This window comes from Ipomoea triloba, chromosome 2 (genome assembly GCF_003576645.1).
Source record: "Ipomoea triloba cultivar NCNSP0323 chromosome 2, ASM357664v1".
Taxonomy (NCBI): domain Eukaryota; kingdom Viridiplantae; phylum Streptophyta; class Magnoliopsida; order Solanales; family Convolvulaceae; genus Ipomoea; species Ipomoea triloba.
The window spans coordinates 22,552,680-22,577,348 of NC_044917.1; positions in this window are offsets into that span (position 1 = coordinate 22,552,680).

Consider the following 24,669-nt stretch of genomic DNA (forward strand, 5'->3'; position numbering starts at 1 on the left):
GATAAAAGCAATAAACTCAAGAACCAAGTAATCTAAGCTAAGAATTACAAAATATCAAAATATAACTTGCTTAAACAATGAAATAACAGAGAAAGAAGAGATATCCTAATATGGAAATTCCCTACTGCTACTATTCATGCTCTGGCAGCTCTACCCTTTTGGAAAAACAGGAAAAAGATCTATTTATAGAGGATTTTCAGAGTTTGGCGCATTGGACCCGCATGGGCGTGCCATTGCATGTGTAGAAAGCAGACTGCACTGGACATTATGCACGGGCATGCCACAACCCGTGTGTAGCCTTGCCTCCATGCTAATAACTCTGTCTTCGCTCTTTTTGCGTGTCTTTTTTTCGGGTTTGCTTCTGCGCGTGTGCTCATTTTTCATACATCAAATAACGCACACAGAAAATGGAGAAGAAGACTTGCTGTCCCGATTAACCTAATGGCTAGATGAACATTTGGAATATGTATCCCACATAGCCCAAATAGTTGAGGTTGACTCCCTGAGCATTGAGAGGGAGGAGGTATTAGCTATCTTACTTGCATCAGACGAAAGGATAAACGAGATAATTCTATACAAAACAGATGGGGTAACTCCTAACGATCTAACTAGAACAAAAAAATGTCATGGCTATGACCCAATCTTATGAGATAATATAAGGGAGATTGTTCAAATTGTCTTTTGGAGGGCTTCTACTCAAGTGTCTTACAAGGGTAGAAGTCGACAAGGTCATGCCGGAAATACTTGAAGGGGTCTATGATGCGCATTAAGGGGCCAAGACCTTGGCCCGCAAAGTAATATTACAAGGGTATTGCTGGCTATGCATAAGGGCTTACTGTATCAAATACGTCAGGAAATGTCGGGTCGACCAGGAATTTGCAATATTACCATGTAAACTTGCATTGTATTACACACTTGTCACCTCTGCCATCTAATTCACCAAATGGGGAATTGACTTAGTGGGCCCATTCCCGAGAGGAGTAGGAGCTCTAAAGCTCTAAAGAATTCAGTTACTGAATAGACAATGTCATGCCAAGAGAGAAAGATTGGAGATGAAATATAGGAGGGATATGTAATATCACTCTTATGCATATTGTCGCTTTTTATCCCTTAATTGTTGGCAAAGTGACTTTTTATGATTGGGTTAAAATAGGTACATTGTAACAACTATCAGATAAAATAATAATAATAATAATAATAATAATAATAATAATAATAATAATAATAGAAAAAAGAAACTACTACATTACCTTGTAGATAACGAAGGAGTGAAAAGTGTTTTTTTTTTCTTACAACATTATTGAGTTAATTCCAGGAATGATCCTTCGACTATTGACTTTTACCAATTTTTGTCACCGACTTTTAATTTGACCAAAGTTGGTTCCTTAACAATTGATTTTGTACCAATTTTGGTCCTTCTGTTAAATCTATGTTAAATATGTGTTAAAATTGAGGACAAAAATGTAAAACCAAATATTTTAACCTCTAATCTCTATCAAATGCATTGCATATGATATTCCTAATGTAATTTACTTGTTGTGTAATGGATAAACTCACTATATTACAATGATGGATAAACTCATTGAAGCTCAAACCCACATCCTCCTACATGAGGGAGTAATTTGGTGTCACTGGACCACAAGATCTTTGACCCTAATGTAATTTACTTAATTCTCTTGTACGGTGTACATGCTGGATTTACACAATGTATACTTTTTTTTTTTTTTTTCAACATACCCAATATATACTATCGCAGTATCGCATAGCCATTACAAGTTTTTCTCACTACAGAAAATTAAATAAATAAACATTACGTGACTAAAAGTGGACCAGGAGTGCATAAATTATATTTTTCTTGTTACTATTTTAATATGTTGAAGCTAAGGCCCCAAGATTCATTCAATAATTTTCGCACTCCCATTGACAATGCAAATTATTAACAAAAAGATTACTTTATAAGAATATAATAATGAATCATATACTAATGGGTGTCCGCCGTAACCAACGAATATATTTATCTATTTTTTATTTACCCTGCACATGACAACCAAGTACTTATAGTACCAAACCACCTTCTGCCTTTTTCCCTTTTGTTTTTAGCACAATTCAAATAATCAATTAACTTAAAATAAGTTTATAAATTTCACCTTATCAGCCACCATATGTTATAGAGTTTGAATACATTTGATTTTATAGTGGACACACTATAAAAGTATCAAGATAGGAGTGATGTGGCGTATTTAAGTTTAAGATTCAAATTTATATAACTTTGTAATGTTTATTGATCTTCAATTGAATATGTAACCCTTTATTTTTATTTTTGTTAAATAAAAATTTAAATTCAAATTATATAAGAAACAACATTTTTGTATGTAATATATATATATATATATATATATATATATATATATATATATTGAAATACTTATGATTTCTTTACAAGGTAGTATCTGTTCTATATTTTCTCAATCTGAAAAAATATAATTTATAATCAAATTATATCATAAACTCCTTGGAATTTTATGAATGCATTATTTTTTTTCATGGTTTACATATTTAGGGATAGGATATATAACCTTCTAATTTTAAATTATAAATTAGTGTCACATGCCCTGATGCACAACTCAATTGGTACACCAATCTAAAATAATTAATTATGATCATAAATTTTACTTTGTTAACATCCGTAAGGTTCTGGGCTTTTGTAGGTCAGTTGAGGTATATCTTGTGATTTAACTCCTCCACCAATTTTCATGGTAGGAACGATGAGTGGTCCTTAAGCTTGGAGTTCAAACTTATAAATCGGTGTCATGTGACCCCAAGATCTTAATTGGACCCAGTAACAAGTATTATGAGAACTATCTACCTATCTATTTGCAAATTAATTTTTACAACAATTCATTTTTTTTTAATACGAGGGACCGAATAAGAAACAAACAAAACAATCTCAAATATTGCGATCAAGCCACTCCACCATAATCCATTGTCAAGTTTGGCCTAATGCCCCATTCAAAGGTTACTCTAATATATTAAGTTTAGACTACTGTTCAAATTCAACATATATATATATAGATTTTTATTCAAATGTGGCCGCGCCCTTACGTGCGGCCATGCGGTTTGCACCAGTCAATGTTAAGAAATGCACCACTCAATATTACAAAATGCACCACTCAATAACATTGAGTGGTGTATTTCATATTTAAGAAACACACCACTCAATGTATTGAGTGGTGTATTTCGTAACATTGAGTGGTGCATTTCTTAACATTGAGTGGTGTAAATCGCACGGCCGCACGTAAGGGCGCGACCACACTTGAACATGACCCTATATATATATATATATATAGGATCGCGTTCAAATGCGTACTGGCCGCCCAGGAGAGAAATGCGGATGAATCACAACGCGACACGTGTCCGGAATGTAGTTGCACCTAACGTTATAACTAGGTGCACGTCATGTTATAACTAGGTGCACATAGGTGCACCCAGGTGCATAAATGTTAACAAGGTAAATTACTTGCACCTGCAAGTGAAAATAGGTGCGCACGTGCAAGTAAAATGTATTACAAGTGCAAGTAAATTGTACAATGAGCATCAATACTAAGTGGAGTAAGTGCAGCTAATGTTATAACTAGGTGCACTTAATGTTATAACTAGGTGCACATAGGTTGCAACCAGGTGCATGAATGTTAACAAAGTAAATTACTTGCACAAGTGCAAGTAAAATGTATTGCAGATGCAAGTAAAATGTATTACAGGTGCAAGTGAATTGTACAGTGAGTATCAATACTAAGTGCACCTAATGTTATAACTAGGTGCAACCTATGTTAAAACTAGGTGCACCTAGGTTGCACGCAGGTGCATGAATATTAACAAGGTAAATTACTTGCATTATGGTGGGAACACTTATATGTTGGTTTTTTTAAGTCCAAAGATGACAAAAATGATATGAAAATTCAGCCCTCATTATGGTTGGAGTTTAGATGATTCCAAGTTCCAAGTCATAGTCCACAATGCGTTTAGACAGTGGCAGTTTGAATTTAGATGATTGTTCAAAATAAAGCTATAGTGGGGGTCATAAAGGTAAAAGAAATAATTTATAGAGAATATATAATAAGATCAATCATTATTCCATTGATCATGATTTACACATTTGTGTAAACCATAAATAAAAAGTATGTTTTTAATATACTAAAACTACATTATTTGTATACATAAAATACATTATTTAAAAGTACATGAATTTTATATATTACAAAATAATATACATTCAGTACGCAAATAATACACTTTTAATATATTAAAAGTGCATGTATATTACATTCAGTATGTGCACCTCTTCCACACAATAATTCGCTATATAAGATGAAGCCAGTATTTCAATCATTTCAAGTCATATAAGGATTGTCCACAATGCGTTCAGCAATCAGCATTAGATTAGTGTGTTCTTACATTAATGCGTTCAGCAATCAGCATTATATTATTATTATTATTGAAGAAAATAAGAAAATATATAGTGGATGCATGTGCATGGTAACAATAGTGGAAAAGATAATAGAAGTTATAACGGTAGAGGTATATTTGTCTAATATATTATAAAGTACAACTTTTATAGCATAATGTACAAAAAAACTTAACGGAAAAAACGGACATAAATGAAGGGTATAACTTTCATTCACACTTATTATGTTTTTAGATAATGCTCCTAAGTAAAAAATGGAGTTAGATCTGAGTCGTTGATCAAATCTGGATTAACGGCTCAAATCAATGAAAATTAAAAAAAAAAAAACGAGTGTCCTCCATTAATGCATTTATCTTCTACAAGTTTACTCCAATGATAACAACTCCACCATTATTTGTTATTATATTGCTATCATTTTTTTTACCAAAATAGGCATCAAAGTCATTTGGAAATATAAATTAAACTATCAAGGCATTGCTATGACTGGATTGCGCTTGGGTTGAGATTCTAATGGTGAAAGTTGACAGGGATATGATTTTATTATTTATTTATTTATTTTACTCAAAAAATTTGTGAAGCTTTTGATTGTTTCGGTTCGAGTTGAATGAATAATTAACTAGGGACATATGTAAACAGTGAAAATGGCGCACCTTAAGAAGGAAAACCGCGCACCTAAATCTTTAGACCGGTGCAACTTAAGCAGGAAAACAACACCTTAAGAAGGAAAAAAATGCACCTTAAGAAGGAAAACCACGCACCTCAAGTCTTAGGCAAACGCACCTTAAGCACACAAACCATGCACGTTAAGAAAGAAAAAAACCACGCACCTAAAGCTTTAGACCACGCACTTAAGTTTTAACAACTGACGCACCTTAAGCACATAGCAAAAAAACCACACACCTCAAGAATGAAAACCACACACCTTATGAACGAAAACCACACACCTTAAATTTGACCTAGATGCAAAAAGACCAAATTGCTACCGTAACTCTTTTAATTCTTGGTAATCCTGGACGTTGATCTTGACAAGATCAATGGCTCTCATTTCACCCCACAACCGCACTTCAGGTAGCCAACCACACGGGAACCCATATATATATAGGAGTGCGTTCAGGTGCGAACCATTCGTCCAGGAGAGAAGTGAGAACGCATGTCATCCATCCATGTGTCAAGATCTAACGGATCTGAAACACTGATTTTGGAAAAAAAAATGCGGTGGTATTTTCGTAAATAATTGAACATTGAAGTGCAAGTAAAATGTATTATAAGTGCAAGTAGTGGTTTCATACAGTGAATTTAAGTGTAAGTAAATTGTATTACAAGTGCAAGTAAAATGTACACTGAGCATAAATACTTCATGCACCTAACGTTATAACTAGTTGCACCTAACGTTATAATTAAGTGCACCTAAGTGCACGAATGTTAACAAGGTAAATTACTTGCACTTGTAAGTGAAAATACGTGCACTTGTAAGTGATTTTACTTGCACTTTTTACTTGCAAATGTGCACAAACTATTTGCACTTATAACATATTTACTTGCACCAAAGTTCGAGTTATTTAAGAAAATGCCATTGCGACGTTTCTTTAAAATTACATCATGATTCATTGATCTGGACACGTGAATGACTATGAATGGTTCTTATTTCTCTTTTGAGCGAGAGTTCTCACCAGCGTGCCCCTATATATATATATATATATATATATTACGGATCAAATGCAAAGGCTTCTTTAGGTGAAAAATAGGGTGAGATCTCAACCATTGATTTAAATCCAAATCAATTGTCCATAATGGGGGAAATTTAGAGAAACATGCGGAGCCTATTTGGTAAATTTATGTAAGTTAATGTATTTTTTTTTTTTTTACTTCCATGGCATAATTTCTCTTGTTCTAGTGCATATTTTTCCTTATTCCAATGCATATCGTCACTTCTTCTGGTGCATATTGTCACTTTTCCAGTGTCATTGTTCCTTCTTCTAGTGTACATTATTCCTCCTTCTAGTGCACATTGTCTCTTCTTCTAGTGCACATGGTCACTTCTAGTGCATAGTGTCCCTTCTTTCAGTGCACATGTGTTGTCCGTTCTTTGAGTGCATATTGTCTCCTTAGCTTCCAGTGCACAGTGTTCTCCCTTCGAGTGCATATTATTCTCCCTTCCAGTGCACATTGCCCCTCTTCCATTCAAGAACCAATGTTCATCATAAACACAATAACCAAACATTTATCAAACTATAATTTCATTCAATTACATTAGAAATTGGTATCGTGATCCAACTCCAAATATTATTCTTTAATTATTCTAGTTTATTAAAAGATATGCAATACATATAATATATTCCCTGTGCATATATATATGTGCAGTAAATGTTAAAGTGCATATTGTTCCTTCTTCAAGTGCTCATTGTTCCTTCTTCTAGTGCACATAATATCTTCTTCTAGTGTATATTATCCCTTCTTCCGGTGCACATTGTTCTTTCTTCCAATACACATTGTTCTAAACATCCTTGATTAGCGCAGGATCCCTGATGAACACTATAAGCATTAGACCCGTCCATATAAAACAATTCTTACCTACATAAGATCATTGAATTGAATTGAATATTGGAATATGATGGAATTCACAACAGAATTGAATGAGAGAGAATAGGTTGAGAATGATTGCAAAGAGAGATTGAAGAAGAATGGGCTGAGAATGATCGCACAAAGAGATTGAAGCTTACTGTGTTTTTTTTTTAAAGGGGTTATTCTTGCACATTGGATCAAGGCAGATCTATGGCACTTTTATTCCACCCCATTTTCATGTGAAGAACATTATACACATGAGCATATATATAAAATGCCAATAATTATACAAACACGCGCCAATAGTGTTAGGAAATGCACAATAAAAAAAATGCACCAATGCAAAAAAAAAAAAAAAAAAACGCCATTAGATATGCATCACCACAAAACGTACGATTAGGTACGCATAAAAACACCACATAATGTTCGGAAACACACCATTAGCTTGGAAAGGGAAGGTAGGTGCATTTTTTTAGGCGTGTGGTGCATTTTGAGGCTCATTTGTGCATTTCATTATTGTGCGTTTTTCTAATACTATTGGTGCATTCGCACTGACCGCACGTTAAGGCGCGACCGCATTTGAGCTGATATATATATATATATATATATATAGGGTCATGTTCAGGTGTGGCCGCGCCTTCCCGTGCGGTTTACACCACTCAATGTTAAGAAATGCACCACTCAATATTAAGAAATGCACCACACAAATATGCATTATTAGGTACACATCACCAAAAACACACCACTAGGTATGAAAAATACACCACACAGTGTTCAGAAATGCACAATTAGCAACATGGGAGCTATGGGGTGTTTTTATGCATTTTCATTGTGGTGCATTTCTTAACAGTGGTGCATTTCTTAACATTGAGTGGTGTAAACCACACGGCCGCACGAGAAGGCGCGACCACATTTTCGCTATTCCATCAGGTAGTATTGGCCTTCCTTTGACAACCCAAAAGTCATAAAACCAAACTCTGACCGCATATTGAGTGCAGAGCTTGTGGCCTTTTCAACTCTAGATTTCGAACAGAGCATCATCCATCTTTTTCTGATTTTCCCGAAGGGAATTCATTATTTCTGGCGCTGCATCGCAAAATTTTCACATATACTTTACTTCAACATTCCATACAATTCTCTTTTAAATTATGATTTAATGTTATACAACACAATAAATATTTTCATGAAGGGAAGGTACTAAAATACCTAATAAAAATTGATTTTGAGAAATTAAAATTAAAAAAAATAAAAATAAAGAAGGGGAGAGTGCATACACGTAGAGCTTAAAGAAGCGGCATGGACGGAAGTATAATCAACAAGCGACTGCACAGTGAAGATCAAGACATTGGAATCAATGCCGAACGACGACGGATTGTTACGGTTGCAGAGTATAAAATTGTGGAGCCTATTTTCGCTATCATCACTTTGTTCTTCTGCTGCCGAAGCAGCATCTGTTCCTGACCTTCTTCATCTCCATGTCGGAGAGGAAGGGACCTCATCATCTCTGCCGGAGAAGAAGTCGCAGGCTTCTAGTTTTTTTTTTTAATTAATTAATTTATTTAAAATTATTAAAATGAAAGTAAGAAAATTATTTTTTTAATGTGGTAAATGCCACGTCAACAACAAATATGTAAACATGTCACATTTGATTCAATTGCATGATTTTGCGTTGTTTAGCGACTTAATTACAATTTTTTTAGTTCGATGATCCAATTGCACCCTTTTGGACTCTTATTCCATTATACAAAGTATTTACTAGTTTATCATATATAAAATTTGTACTTTAATAATATTAACCATATCATAATTATTACACCATAAATGCCATTAATGATATAATCCGTTATAGTTTTGCTATTTCGGAAGGTTATATGAGAAAAAGGTTATAATTGTTACCTTTTCATAATTGTTAACTATATACATAACACAGGGCCGTATCTGAGCATGTCTAACATGTGCAGCCGCACAGGGTCCTCAATTTTTGGGGGCCCCATATTTAAATTTTTTTTATTTATATGTATATATAGTTTACAAAAATTTAGGCTAAATGTATGAAGATTGGACCAATTTGTGACAAGATGAAATTGAGTCCAATTGACAATTGCTTTAAAAACTCGTTATCTCTCTCTCTCTCTCTCATATATATATATATATATATATATATATATATATATATATATATATATATATATATATATATATATATATTTCCTAATCCAAAAAGATTGCCAATTCCGTTCCGCAATTATATTTCATAATTCATAATCCCACATCTCAATTAGACAATTAGCAAATTCTCAATTCCTAACCCTGTAAAATACGGCAATACCATAACGAAATTCGACAATTCAACAATTCCCAATTCACAATTCGGTGATTTCGTAGATCGCAAACTGCAACTCAACTAATTCTTCAATTCTTCTTGAAACAGATGAGTTGTTTTCCAAATGCTACTATTGCATACCAAATATTATTGGTTATCCCGATTACTACTGAGCTTTTGGAAGAAGTTGATATCAAAAGTTTGATTGATGAGATGAGCTTTAATCTCCTTTTAAAATGAGCCTTTGGAAGAAGTTGGTATCAAAAGTTTGATTGATGAGATATGATTTTAACCAGTACTGCCTTCACTGAGGCTCAAACCCATCACCTCTCGTATAAAGGGAAGGGTTTGATGCCACTAGACCACAAGGTCCTTGACAATTATATATGTATTTTTTATACAATATTTATATTTTGATACAACTTTTTGAACAACTATTATTTATATATAGAAATTACTCGAAAAATGACCCAAATTAAGATATGGCACAGGGTCCCAATTTTTATTGGAACGGCCCTGACATAACCAGATTCCTTTATTGTTTTTTTCTTAGAAGTATTATTATAGTCATTGGTATCATTACTTAAAGTAATCTATGCATATTGTCTATATACGTTAATTGTGATGAATATCAATTGGTATGTCAAACTATAGCACATGGTAATATGTTGCACAATTGTTTGTCTTGATTTTTGCTTTTTCTTTTTACAAACATTACAGTGATTAATGGAATGGTAGTATCCTCTAGTATCTACAAATTCCCTAATCAATTAATGGAATTATGTTAAGAAGGCAAGGTCTTTATGATTTTTTTGCATAATTTTTAATTGCATTTTATCATAATACAAATCTACGATATTTTTTTGCTATCCCTGCCAATTTACAATTTGTGAAAAGGCGACTTTGGCAATTACCAACATCATATAAAGACCAGCGATGGCCATACAATTGCTCGACAAACATACTGAAGATGCCAGATAAGTATTTTTTTTGAAAGAGGATATTTTATAATTGTGTACATTTATATAATGTGATATTTTAATTGTCTAAAAGAATATATGGCATGTATTAAAATTGGTACTCATTTTTTTTAGAAAGCATGATTGATAAATGCAAATAGTGATAAGATCACTCCATACGATGTTGTATGTTGAGTACCATAATCATCATCATGAAGCAATTATTTGAGATAGACAATAAAATATCCTATTTTTTAACTAAAGCTCTAAAATCTTAATAGAGCTTTGCCGGGAAGGCATATTAAGTAATTATGGAGGAAAATTATCTATTTTGGAGACCTCCAAAAAATTTAGAAACCACTACATATCACAACAGTCAGTACATGGTTCAAAATCGCGCATTTCCATATCTGCGTTAAGTTTTTTTAATATCAGTATGCAGTTCTCTCTTTTCTTAGAGACATCAAATAATTAGAGTCTATCATAAGGATTACTAAAACGTTGATTGCATACTCTATTATACGATTTTTTTCTCGGCATTAGGGGGAGATTTAACCAAACTTTTTATAGAATATCGAGAAAATTTCATAAAAAGATCTTCAAACCCATGTACTAGTTTTATTGAACCAAAAGATTCAGAAATTGAACAAAAATCTGCTAGAAATATCAAAGAGTGACTAAGTCCATAGAAATACTATTGAAATTCCCAAATAGGACTAAACTTTTCTACCGATTTTCTTTATGCCGGAAGCATTGGAAATTTATCGGTTTCAGAATTTGCAAAAACTAGATCTAGTGTAGAATTTTCAATTTCGTCACTCCTAGAACATAAAATTTTATCCTGAAGATATTCGTCTAGAAGACGAAAATCCCCAGTAAAATTGTAGGTGCACCAAATAAATAAAATCCTGGGGAAGCGAAACAACCATATTCAAAAATACTCTTCGAAAATGCCATCTATTTGGTTGATACAAAAATGCCATGTGTATAAAAATATTTGCAAAATAGTTACAGTTGTCGACAACATATTTTGCCTCTATTGCTAATTGTTTCAGAAAAGAGCACTTAAGGCATACAAATCAAAACTCGCTAAAGAAATATATACACCAGAGGGTGTTATGAAAATTCAATGTAAGGCGAATTGAGGGTTTTCGCAGAGACCCAATAATAGTCATGGCATTATATTCCGCTATTCAAATAAAACTGCAGTAAATAAATTAGATATGTAGCCAATAGACACAATTATCACATATTCTATATTGGATAAGTCGATTACTAATATCCATTTTTCTCAAAAGGTGATAAAATCACAAAATGAGTACATCACTAAACTATGACCTTTTCTACAAATTCAAATTGATTGATAATGATTTTCTCCCCAAGAAGAAATGATAAAAATATATGAATTGCTCCGTTGACAAATCTGTGTATTCATTGAAATCCCTACCTACAAAAGTAATTAAGATTGATATGCGTATGTTAAATTCAGGGGGAGCAACAAAAATATTATAACAATTTCATCAGTCCATATGATCATTAAGAATATGATCAGATTCAATTCTAAAGACAATCCTGAAGATTGTGTCATATCTATTCTCTACAACTTATTGAAAACCATATAGAACTTGAAGATTATTATCTTCAAGGGGAGATGAAGAATAAATTACTTAAGACAAATCCTGAAGATTGGATCTTGAGAGGAATATCAGTTGTACACTTTTGCAATATATGAATATATGCATACCATTTACTCTTTTCCTCACTAGATTTTTTTCCACAGGGTTTTTCTAGTGTGGTTTTTAACGAGGCATGAGTATGATATAGTAACCTTAATGAGAGGGAGACATTGCAAAGAAATATGTCCTGAAGGTTTATGGTTGTACTCTTTTTCCTTAACTATGTTTTTCCCATAGTGTTAAGTTAAGGTTTTTAATGAGGCAACAATAGTATATATGATTTCATAAATATCATGTACTCTTTTCTTCAACTAGGTTTTTCCCATGTGGTTTTCCTAGTGAAGTTTTTAACGAGGCATGAATATATTTTATACTGTACCTTGCGCTCTTTTCTTGTATAGGTTTTTTTTCACAAAGGGTTTTTTCTAGCAAGTTTTTAACGAGGCACGATTGTGATCAAATAATGTCCAAGGGGGAGTGTTACAATTCATTGCCATTATGGACATTATTATTGTAACATATAAAACGGTTATGTAATTATTGTTTCCATTTAATACCTTTTGTATATATATGTATGTGTATCCTTTGGATGGGAATGTAGTAATGAATAAGATCACAGCCTTGCTTTTCTTGCTTTATCTCTTACTTGTCTTCTCTTCTTTGCAACTAATCTTTAATCTATAGTATACAAGCTAATTGGCATTTCTATTACAACAAATGCAAGATTATATAGAAAAAGTTTATGCACAGGTAATTGAATGCTGAATTTGTTTATTTAAATATGTAACTCAAAGTATATGAATCCGAGATATTATAGGAAATTCGTTATAATTGTCAATAAAATAAATGTTTGCAACTTTGTGAAATCGATAGTCTAAATACTTGGTCTGAAAATGATAGTCTAAATAAATACTACTTTTGGTTTGGATTTTTCTAAGTATTCTTAATTCTCTTTTGAGTAACATTATCATTGTATTCATCTTCACTATTTGTCCTCTCCCTTTTTGTTGGTAATGTGTTATTTGTAATTGGGTTACTGTTGGTAGCATACATGACAACGTCATGCAATGAGATTATGATGTAGGAAGCTATGGATTTTCCTTTAGGTTTTTTCTCGGGGTTCATTTGGTTCAATCGTTATTGTTGAATGAGTTATTGTGGATAAAGAAGCCCTAGTTTAAGGAATAAGTTTAGACAAATTAAAGTAGTAAAAATTTGAACATTTTAAATATGATGTAGTCCAAAGATATTACGAGGTACTTTTTGTTGGAAAAATGGCAATAAATGGCATTTTAAGTAGCCATTTTGTGGTATAAATATATGTAGGGTCCACATCCGATTTGGGTCGGGTCAAAGTGGATTCGGATTCTTCGTAGGGAGACGAAGAGATCGATATATTATACGCTCAAAATGGATAATGGGTGAATGAGAAATTGGTTCTCAAAGTAGACCCATTGAGATGGGAAAATTGTGGGAAAAGCTTTAAGGAAAGCCTTTGTCCCACATTGGTTTGGGAAGAGGGATTTCACCCACTATAAATACAAGAGTCTTTTTAAGACTAATTGACTTGTATGGCATAGAGGCTTTCTCTCGCGCGCGCGGGGGGGGGGGGGGGCAAATCAAATCCCAAAATGAGTTCGAAAGGCTTGAATTCGTGTGCGCCGGCACCTGCGGGCACGAATGACTGGCATAAGTTATGCTAAAACTCTGAGCGAATTTTCCATCTTAGACCACTGCATGCAACCTCTCGAAGGTGCGCATCTGGGCAGCGCGCGAGACTATGTCTCGCGGCACGGCAGTTCGAGACATCAAGTGATGTCTCGACTTCAAGACATCGCTTGATGTCTCGTGCGGTTACGCCCGCGCGACACGAACGACGTTCGATGTCTCGAAGTGTAGTTTCGATGGAAGCTTGCGATAGCGGTGATCTCCTGGTCGCACTGGTCGATCTCTCGCGGCTAAGAATTGAACTCTCGAAGCTTGCATGGGTTGATCGATCGTAGCTCTGAGTCACCTCTCGAAGGCGATCTTCCGCGCGTAACTGCAATAACTTCTCGCAAGAGACTTTGGCCAAGACGGTTCACTTCCAATGTGACCGTTCAGGTGATTAACTCAATATGTTATGGAATTAATATCAAATTAATTCAAATATTTATTTTTAGAGTTAATTGCATATTAGTGGCAAAGTTAATACTTGGTTAGTGGGTGGAGGTTATCTTGCCAGAATTGAACGCCATTATCAATGCCATTAATTCCTTCATCTCCTATATATTTCCAGGTGAGCAGCAGATTTTAAAAACACAAGCAAGAAGAACAACAAGTAATACATGATATACACGAAATACTTTCCACCTCGAAACTCTGCTCAACCTTCTTTCTAGCCACCTGTGTTCATCCCACGTTCTCGTTCGCCGGGTCCCGAGTTTGTGTGCTCAAACGCAAGGACCGTAGTACGTTTTATCCTGGGAAACCTAGGCCATAACGTTCCAGCACCCCAGGAAGCGGTAAATAAGGTTTTAAGGAAAGTGGCAACGCGACTCGTACTTACAACTACCCCAATAGTCCGTTCTATACCGTCCCTGTATTCCAGGTTTATCTAACTTTGTTGTAGGTTTAAATTCCTGGAATTTTCTTGTATTTTTTTTTGTAATCCTTCGTGGATTATTCTTTCCTTGTAATATTTCTTGTAATATTTGTTTTAGTGGATTTTCCATTTTCGTCCATTTTTTTGGGTATTTCGAGAATTGTTTCCCAACAATCTTAAAACCTTATTATATCCTTTTCTAATCTCGAATACCACGGAGAAATGGAAAATCCACCTCTTTCCTTGCTTGCTAACGGGGACGAGAACGGTAATGTTGTTGTGAACAACAATGGAGGAAACGGCAACGTTGTTGCACATTCCCAAGCACCGGTGAACGTTGGTTCACGGAACGATGTAGGCATCACGGAAAATGTTCCTAGGATGCAGGTACCTTTGGTACCAAATGGATCGGCTAACAACCATGGAGGATCCAGTGGTGTGATTACTACATGGTCCGAGGACTGTGGTAGTGTGACCAATGACTTCGATCATAATCGTGTGAAGGCTAAGCGAAAGCTTAAACCTGAACTAGTTTATGTGAGGAAGGTGAAGGGTCACTACGATGCGAACCGTCATCCTGGTGAAAAGGTTGAAGACAACTTTGCTAGGATTAATGGGTACGGTGGATGGTTGGACGAGTTAAGGTCACAACCGGGATGCCGATGTGCTGTGATGAGACCACCCCGAGGGAGTGGACTGCTGATCAAATGGAACAAGGCACACGGTGTGATGGACTACTACGAGATAGGGATTAGGAAGTTTTGATTTCCATTGTAATCTCCTATCTAGTTGAATTTATTTTAAATAAATTTTTAGTAGTATCCATGTAATATTTTTATTGCTTTAAAAATATGTATGTTCCATTGAGAAGTATTGAATCACGATATACATGCATATTATTTTATGAAATAATTTTGATGTATGATTCAATATGTTATATGCTTTGTGCATATGTAGCATTTGTTTGAGAAATGCTAATATGGTTAATGACCAACAAAAAATGTAACATGTGTGTTGCATGGTTGAAATCACGTAATGAACCTCGGTTCTAGATTTCATGGAAAATCAATTGTCAAAAATTGAAATAACCTTATAATCGTGAGCACTTCGGCTCAATTGTTTCGAATATTTTTAAGTGATATTCTTAATGCGATTATAATGGTTTGATTCAACTAGATGGAATTTTGGTTGATTTGATCTCGTTAATTGTGTTATAATTAACTTGATCAGAAATTCCTAATTTTACTAGTGTGAAATTAATTTGAGATAAATGATGAAATGTTGTGTCAATAATCTGTTGAATTGAGCTTAAGTGCTAATGTTGTAGTACTAACGGAAACGCTCAATTCGTTGCTATTTATTTAGCAATTCGGTACGCTGTAGTATCTATTTACATTTGGTCAAAGCTTAATCGCTTAACGGAAAATGTATCTAGTACTGGGTAAGTGGGTTTGATACACCACTAACGTACCAACGTGATAGTGTTTCGTACACTAACGGACTAGTGTATTATTAGCACTTTAAGGGCTAATTGAATTCACTAGGATAGTGCACTATGGCACTAACGTCTAAACGACTTGCTTAATACCAAGATTAATCTATTAGTTAAGGCACGAATTGTAGTGCTTAACGGGATTAAAGATGGAATTAAAGCTCAAGCTAGTGGGCGTTGAAATGGTTGTCACAATCATTTGAGAAGAAAGCATATGGAAGAGTATTAGTCTTCCGAGAAGAGGTAATTCGAGCACCTCTCATGGGGTTTAATCGCAATTTTTAAAGGTTGCTATCCCTTCCACCTCTCGTGGTCGTGAGGGGCAGTTTGATACTGCCTATACCTTGCGAGAAGAGGTTGTTTATTGCTTTTAGGACCACTGTAGCGGTATGTTATTCTTTATAAGAATAAGGTGAAAACCAAATTAATTGTTGAATTAATGCAGTTAAAAGCGATCGATGTGGTGAACAAGAAACACCTTCGGGTGATTTCTATGTTGATATTATACTTGTGAGTATAATGTGGATTCACCTCAATCGAACGATGCTACCGAACACGATTATCAATACGTTGATATGTTCGGGCCTACCACAAGAATGTGGGGGTGAGGCAATTGTCTTTTGGACAAGCAAAAACCTTTTACGAAGGTTCCCTACATAGTAACTCGATAAGGTTCCTTACGAGTGTGGATAGATTTGAGCTATCCTATTGATACTTGAAATGTGGGGGCAGCTTGCCAAATGTGTTTTGCTCTTAGTATTAAGGTCCATGTCTCGGACGCACGTATGTGAGAACATAACGAAATAGAATTTCATTGTTCGTTGAAGATGTTATTCTGCGAAGGTCAATTGAAGGACCTAAAACCCGAACTCATAGCTAGACGTAGCTAGTGAGGTAATGATTTAGAAAATCCTGTCATCCAGATTTTCTGACTTACATGTTAGAATGCGTTACGCAAAGTCTAACTTGTTAACTAGAAAATGGAATGGATTTGGTAAGGATTTAAAAATCATGTGGTTCGACTTTCTGACGTACTTGTTAGAATGCGATATGCATAGTCTAACTTGTTTACTAGAAATTGAATCAGGTTTTCTAACACGGCTTGTTAGAAAATAAAGCCTCGTATGGATGTAGAAATTGTGTTTTCTACGGATGTCCATGAGAAGTAATATAAGCTTACCTCTCGTGAATGGACAAAGTCACCTCTCGTGACCGGCCAAGCTATTAAGGGAATAATTATGAACATTACGGAATTAACTTCAAGTTAAATCCAATACATATTTATTAAAAATTAATCTCCTGATTAGTGGTGGGCTGGTTCGAAGGGTGCAAATTGGTTTTGTACCAAAAGGAGGCTATAAGGTGAAGTAGATTCTGTCTTAGAGAATCATACTTCGGAACTGGTTGCTCTTCCTCCCGGTTGTAAAACCTTTGGATCCTAGGTGGATCATCGGGTTGGAAGATAAAACCGGTTAATTTCATTGAAGTATAAGGATGGGCCAGTAATTTGAAGATTACTTGCGAGTGTCTTGATTACTTTAATGCGCATTCTCTCGTGTGAGAATAATAATCCATAAGGATGACACTTGCCTTAACCACTGCGTGGGATTTGGAAGTTCATCAAATGGATGAACCACTATCTTTATAGACAAGGAACGGCCTAAGGGCTCTGTTTGGTTCCTCGCTATGAAAGAAAGTGTGTAACTTGGTAAAATCCTTGTATGGTAAAAACAATAAGCCTGAAATACCGGCACATGATGTTTTGATCATACAATGATAAACCAACGAGTTTAGTATAAACAAAGTGACAAAAAGTTTATGTATGGCATACAATAGACGATGACGTTACTATATGTTTATACACGATAAACTCATTGTGGGTAGAAACGATCGAGTGATCAAGTCTACCAGGATCATGTTAAGTTGGAAATTTGACGTGAAAATATGATATTGGCGGATTTAAATCTTCGGGATTAAAATCATGAGAAGACCTGATGGTCTCGTGTGAAGCCAATCTCATTGTGTTGATTAATTCCTTGCAAAAGGATGATAATCAAGTGGATTGGACAACGTTAGATACTTACTATCCAAAAATCACAAAGTTTGTACTTCTCGATGAGAATACACTCCGATTATTGGTCAGTTCAATTGTATCTAAGTGTTGTATTTGGCCAAATATTGCGTTGCGGTTTATAAACTCTGTAGTGATACGAGTAACCCTAGTGCTATGCACTAGAAGGCAATAGTGGAAAATTATGAGATACCTATGGTATACTTATAATTTTGGACTGCACTACGTGCGATATCCAGCCATACTTGGAAAGTATAGCATCTTGTCCGGATATCAAAAGGACATTAAGTCCGTGAGAGGCTACATGGTTGATGTGAGCCGGGATAGTCAGTCAAAAGTGGAAATTCTCGCGATAGCTAGATCCTTGTTGGAATCTACGCTGAAAACCTTAGGACACATGTGTCTCGAGATGTTGAATGGTAATGCCATTCGTGTTGAGAATGTTCCCGAGTTGGAAAAACTCATACCTCTAATGTTGTTGCTTTGTGATAATCAAGCGAAATTGGTTGAGTATGGAGTTGCATGGTAGTCTAGACTTATAAGTCATAGACATAATACCATTAAACAATTTCTCGCAACGGGAGTTGTTTCTGTTGACTATAAGGCCAAAAAGAGGACAACGTAGCGGCCGCTAACCTAAAGGGTAACCTTTGGTTGTTGAGAAATTGATACGAGGAATGGGTCCAAAGCCCTTGGTAAATAAAATTCCATAGTGGATACCCAGCCTAGCTGGCACCTAAGTTCAATGGGACAACTAAATTATCGAATGAGCACGTCACTGTGGGGGTCCCTGACCCCTACCACTCCTCGTTAAAACAGTGACTCCCGATCGAGGCTAGCACACTAGTGCTTTAATGATTCGATTGTCATCTGACATATGCTGCGTATGCAATGTCAAATGGAAATGTGTTGAGTTGCGGGAAATTCGAGAAAGAATCACCTATGTGAGAGAGAAGTGAGGGTCGCTTCAAAGGAGAATTGAACTGGGCTCAATTCTTTAGAAACTCTTGCAGAACCAGGCAGGTGTCCCACGACCAAAATGGGCACAATCATGAGAAGGTTCAAAGACATCGTGTTCTACCGTACAGCCAGTAGGGTATATAGATCTCACAAGGCAAGGTTCAAAGGGTTAAACCTACCTCTGCTATGCAGGAATCAACCGTTGAACACAGTTGTTTCCGTTTTCCAAAATTATCCCGAAAACAATTTTCATTCATGTAGGGGATTGTTGGAAAAATGGCAATAAATGGCATTTTAAGTGGTCATTTTGTGGTATAAATATATGTAGGGTCCACATCCGATTTGGGTATGGTCAAAGTGGATTCAGATTCTTCGTAGTGAGACGAAGAGATCGATATATTATACGCTCAAAATGGATAATGGGTGAATGAGAAATTGGTTCTCAAAGTAAACCCATTGAGATGGAAAAATTGTGGGAAAAACTTTAAGGAAAGCCTTTGTCCCACATTGGTTTGGGAAGACGATTTCACCCACTATAAATACAAGAGTCTTTTTAAGGCTAATTGACTTGTATGGCATAAAGGCTCTCTCTCGCGCGCAGGGGGGGTGCAAATCAAATCCCAAAATGAGTTCGAAAGGCTTGAACTCGTGTGCGCCGGCACCTGCGGGGACGAATGTCGTCCGGAAATTGACAGCCCTTGCGGGCATAAGTTATGCTAAAACTCCGAGCGAATTTTCCATCTTAGACCACTGCATGCGACCTCTCGAAGGTGCGCAGCGGCAGCGCGCGAGACTATGTCTCGCGGCACGGCAGTTCGAGACATCACTTGATGTCTCGACTTCTAGACATCGCTTGATGTCTCATGCGGTTACGCCCGCGCGACACGAACGACGTTCGATGTCTCGAAGTGTAGTTGCGATGGAAGCTTACGGTAGCGGTGATCTCCTGGTCGCACTGGTCGATCTCTCGTGGCTAAGAGTTGAACTCTCGAAGCTTGCATGGGTCGATCGATCGTAGCTCTGAGTCACCTCTCGAAGGCGATCTTCCGCGCGTAACTGCAATAACCTCTCGCAAGAGACTTTTGGCCAAGACGGTTCACTTCCAATGTGACCGTTTAGGTGATTAACTCAATATGTTATGGAATTAATATCAGATTAATTCCAATATTTATTTTTAGAGTTAATTACATATTAGTGGCAAAGTTAATACTTGGTTAGTGGGTGGAGGTTACCTTGCCAGAATTGAATGCCATTATCAATGCCATTAATTCCTTCATCTCCTATATATTTCCAGGTGAGCAGCAGATTTTAAAAACACAAGCAAGAAGAACAACAAGTAATACGTGATATACACGAAATACTTTCCACCTTGAAACTCTGCTCAACCTTCTTTCTAGCCACACGTGTTCATCCCACGTTATCGTTCGCCGGGTCCCGAGTTTGTGTGCTCAAACGCAAGGACCATAGTACGTTTTATCCTAGGAAACCTAGGCTGCAACGTTCCAACACCCCGGGAAGCGGTAAATAAGGTTTTAAGGAGAGTGGCGACGCGACTCGTACTTACAACTACCCCAATAGTCCGTTCTATACCGTCCCTGTATTCCATGTTTATCTAACCTTTGTTGTAGGTTTAAATTCCTGGAATTTTCTTGTATTTCTTTTTTGTAATCCTTCGTGGATTATTCTTTCCTTGTAATATTTCTTGTAATATTTGTTTTAGTGGATTTTCCATTTTCGTCCATTTTTTTTGGGTATTTCGAGAATTGTTTCCCAACACTTTTCTGTTTCAATTTGTTAGGTTATTTGAATACTCCCATTGTCAACAAATTCCCCACGTAGTTAATATGATTGGTTTCGAACTATTCTTTTTTATTTTTTCATGGTATTTATAAAATACTTGGTAAATAAATATATAACAATATTTTGTATTATAAGTTTGATATTTAATTACAAGATAGTGTAAAAAGAACATAATGGACAATGTAATGAATATCAATTGATGAATTTGAAGGTAAAGAATCTTTGCATTAGAGAAAATAAAGACAATATAACTAATGAAGTTATTTCTCTTATTTAATTTAATTTATTGATAGTGAATAATTTTTTTAAATAAAGGCATTGTAGACACATAATTCTAAATTAAAGAAATACATATGTATCATTTTTTGTTGTAGCTACTAATTTATTTAATTAATAATAGTAAAATAGAGTGAGAAACTTACGGGGCGTTTGATTAGAGGGAAGGAATTAGGTGGGAAAAGAATTGCAATTCCATGGGAAAAGAATAATATTGCGAAATAAAGTGGGAGTTTTAATTCTAGTGTTTGGTTTGCAGGAATAAATTACTAGAATTTCAATTCCAATGTTTGGTATACATGGGAATTGAGGGGGAATAAGTAGTATAAAGTCCAAAATGCCATTCTTGTTGTTGTTGTTGTTGAAGAAATTGTAATTCTCTCCAACCAAACGCCCTGTTAGTTTTGCCAAATTTGATTGAGATGGGGTTCGATCTAAGACCTTTCTTATTGAAATTAATCAATAAGTTAATAATTAAGGATAAATTTGAAAATCGTAAGGAAAAATAAAAATCTAAACAATCTGAACCATCCATTTGATTTAATAATTTGACCGTCATTTTTTATTCCCATTATAAGCCTAACTTTTCTTTTGGGCTCTTATTAGTATAGTTAAATAGATTAGATTATGGTAACATTTAATTAAAATCTAATGAAATCAAACTTATTTCTTATAATAGCATGTCTACATACATCATTACCATTGAATAATATAAGAAAATATATTGTGTATACATGGGCATGGTAATAATAATGGGAAAAAATAACACAAGTTATAACGGTAGAGATATTTTTGTCCAAAAAATTTTATAATACAACTATTATAGCATAATGTATAAAAGAAATTAATAGAAAAAATGAAAATAAATCGGAGGTATAACATGGATTGAGACTTATATACTTTTGTTTTATTTTTTTTAGCTCAACATTCGTATCGTTTTTTCCATGGGCATTGGGAACAAATTATCATTTAATAGAACAATTTTGTTTCCTCATAGAATTTTCTTCATTATTTACCCTTAGACCAAATATGTATAATAATTGTTATTATATTATTTTAATAATATATATAATTATAATATTTTAATTTATAAATTATAATATTTAAGCCTTCTATTGGAACAAGATTTTGATGAGTTGTATGAATGTAATGTATATTGTGTTATATAATCTTTTCTAAGTTCTAAATGTTGGCCCCGAGAGGGTGATGAAAAGTCTAGAGGAGGGCGGGGGTTGAATAGACTTTTCAAGCAATTCAAAAATTATAACACTTTGTAATTTCAATTCCAAGTAAACTATATATGAATATACTAACTTAGAGTGCACAACATAATATAAGTATGTAAAGTGTTATGCTTAAAGATGAAGTGTTCAGAGGAGAGTTTAACACATGGAGTACGATAGAAATAAAATAAGTTGTATGGTAAAAATTACTTGCATGACATGAGAGTTAGTAAACCCAGATGATAGGTGGTTCAGGGAGAATTGTCACTTGTGGGTATTGAACTTAGTTCTCCCAAAATTCTTCATCACAAAGAGAATTCACTTGCCACTTAAGCTACTCATTGAGTTGTATTTATTCATTACTATGATTAAATTCATTTTTCTACTTGAATTACTTATTTAAACATAACTTATTTCCTTATGTTTAAACTTTCCATCTTTTTGTATATTTTGTGTTTTGCTTGCTTTCTATCGATTTCAATTCTTTTTCCACATCTGTATGGTTCTTCAAGTCTTCATAGATTGTGTAATTCGATGACTTTTGCAATATCTATTCTAGGTCGTGAATGCTTGACTTTTGTTGTTGCAATCTTGTTCTGATCAAAATCTTTAATCTGTTAGCTCCAACCGTGTTCATAGAATCCTATACTCTAACTCATGGCTTGTAAAAATTGTCGTCAATAGGATTTGAACTATGTACCTCTAGATTTCTTTCCAAATAACTCTCTTACCATCTTTGTTACCTGAACTTTTGATACATATTTTGCTCCAAATAAACTTAAGTCTTCCGTATATCACTTCTTTGCAAGACTTGGAAAATCTTCCAAGTTATTTTTGCTTGGATACTTGGCCTTTCTCCGTCTTTTTCTTAGTAAACGGAACAAATAAAATTCTAGACAAAGATAAAATAACATTGGAGATTCTAATTTTTCAAAGTACAATTTTAGTTCATCAGAATTTTTACAATTATTCCTAAAACAGAACCATATTCATGACTAAATATTTATAGTAATATTTATTAAACTATTATAATAAAATATGTTATTATAATATTGTAACTTATAAATTATAATATTTTAATTAATAAATTACTATAACTTTTATTATCATTATTATTGTGTAGGGCATCGGTATGTATACTTATTGTTCTTTAAAATTTCAAATTCAACAAAACAATATAATTAATATTTTCTGTAATTTCTTTTTCACTAACTAAGCAATAGAATCAATCTTTCAAGTAAATTCTTTTTTCATATAATTTAAATTCATTCCTCTTCAAATATTTTTCACAAACCAAACGGGTTCTCATTTTCAAGATTATTAAGCATCAAACTTTATTAATACACACTTTGCGTATTGGTGGGGAGAATGAGAAGGTCAAGTCTAGCATTTAGCTGGTGATGTGCATTTGAAACGTGAAATTGATTGCTACGTATCTATTATTATTCATACATTTGAACGTAAGGCAAGACCATAGGAGGATAGAGTCCCTCTATCCCTTCATTTTTTAGAGATAAAACGTTGAGAAACTTGAAATTATTCTTAATTCTTATAGGAACAACTATATATATAACACTTTAATAAAGAAAATAAAAAATATAAATATGATAGGTCATTATAAAGGTAACCAATTCACAAATATCTACTTGATGGTTTTGTCGGGACCGCATCCACCATAAATCGGGTATGGAAATACAGGGCGGTGGATAAGTACATCAAGTATAGACAACCGAGGTACTAGTCCAAAACGGTGGCCGAAGTAATGAACGAACAATAAATGCTATAAGCCCATTGATGGACTAAGGAGATATTAGGTGTAACAACGTAGCTAATGAGAATTGACCCTTAGTAGATGGGTTGAAACCATGGGCATATGATCACTGGACCAGGACACTTGTCTTGCTTAGACCAGGATGCCCCAGGAGAGATGAGACATCCCTATTTATAGGAAATCACCCCACGGCGACACCGTCCACGTGTACAACCCCCAATACTCTTTCTCTACCACCATCCACGTACGTACCCCACTCACACAACATCAACATGCCACACCATCCCCATGAAGGTAGGGGAGGGGATGATGTAAGTGATGCCACGAAGCTGGGGAGCCGAGGCATGTGATGAAGGCACCAGACACGCCACGACTACGCCACACAACCCATGCCGCATCACCCCGTCACCAATAAAAACCCGGGGCGCTAGGTCTGCGCGCGGGTGAGGCGCCCAGGGGCACTGGACACGTGTTGGCCGGCGGGTGCCAGCGCACCAACTGGAGGCCCCC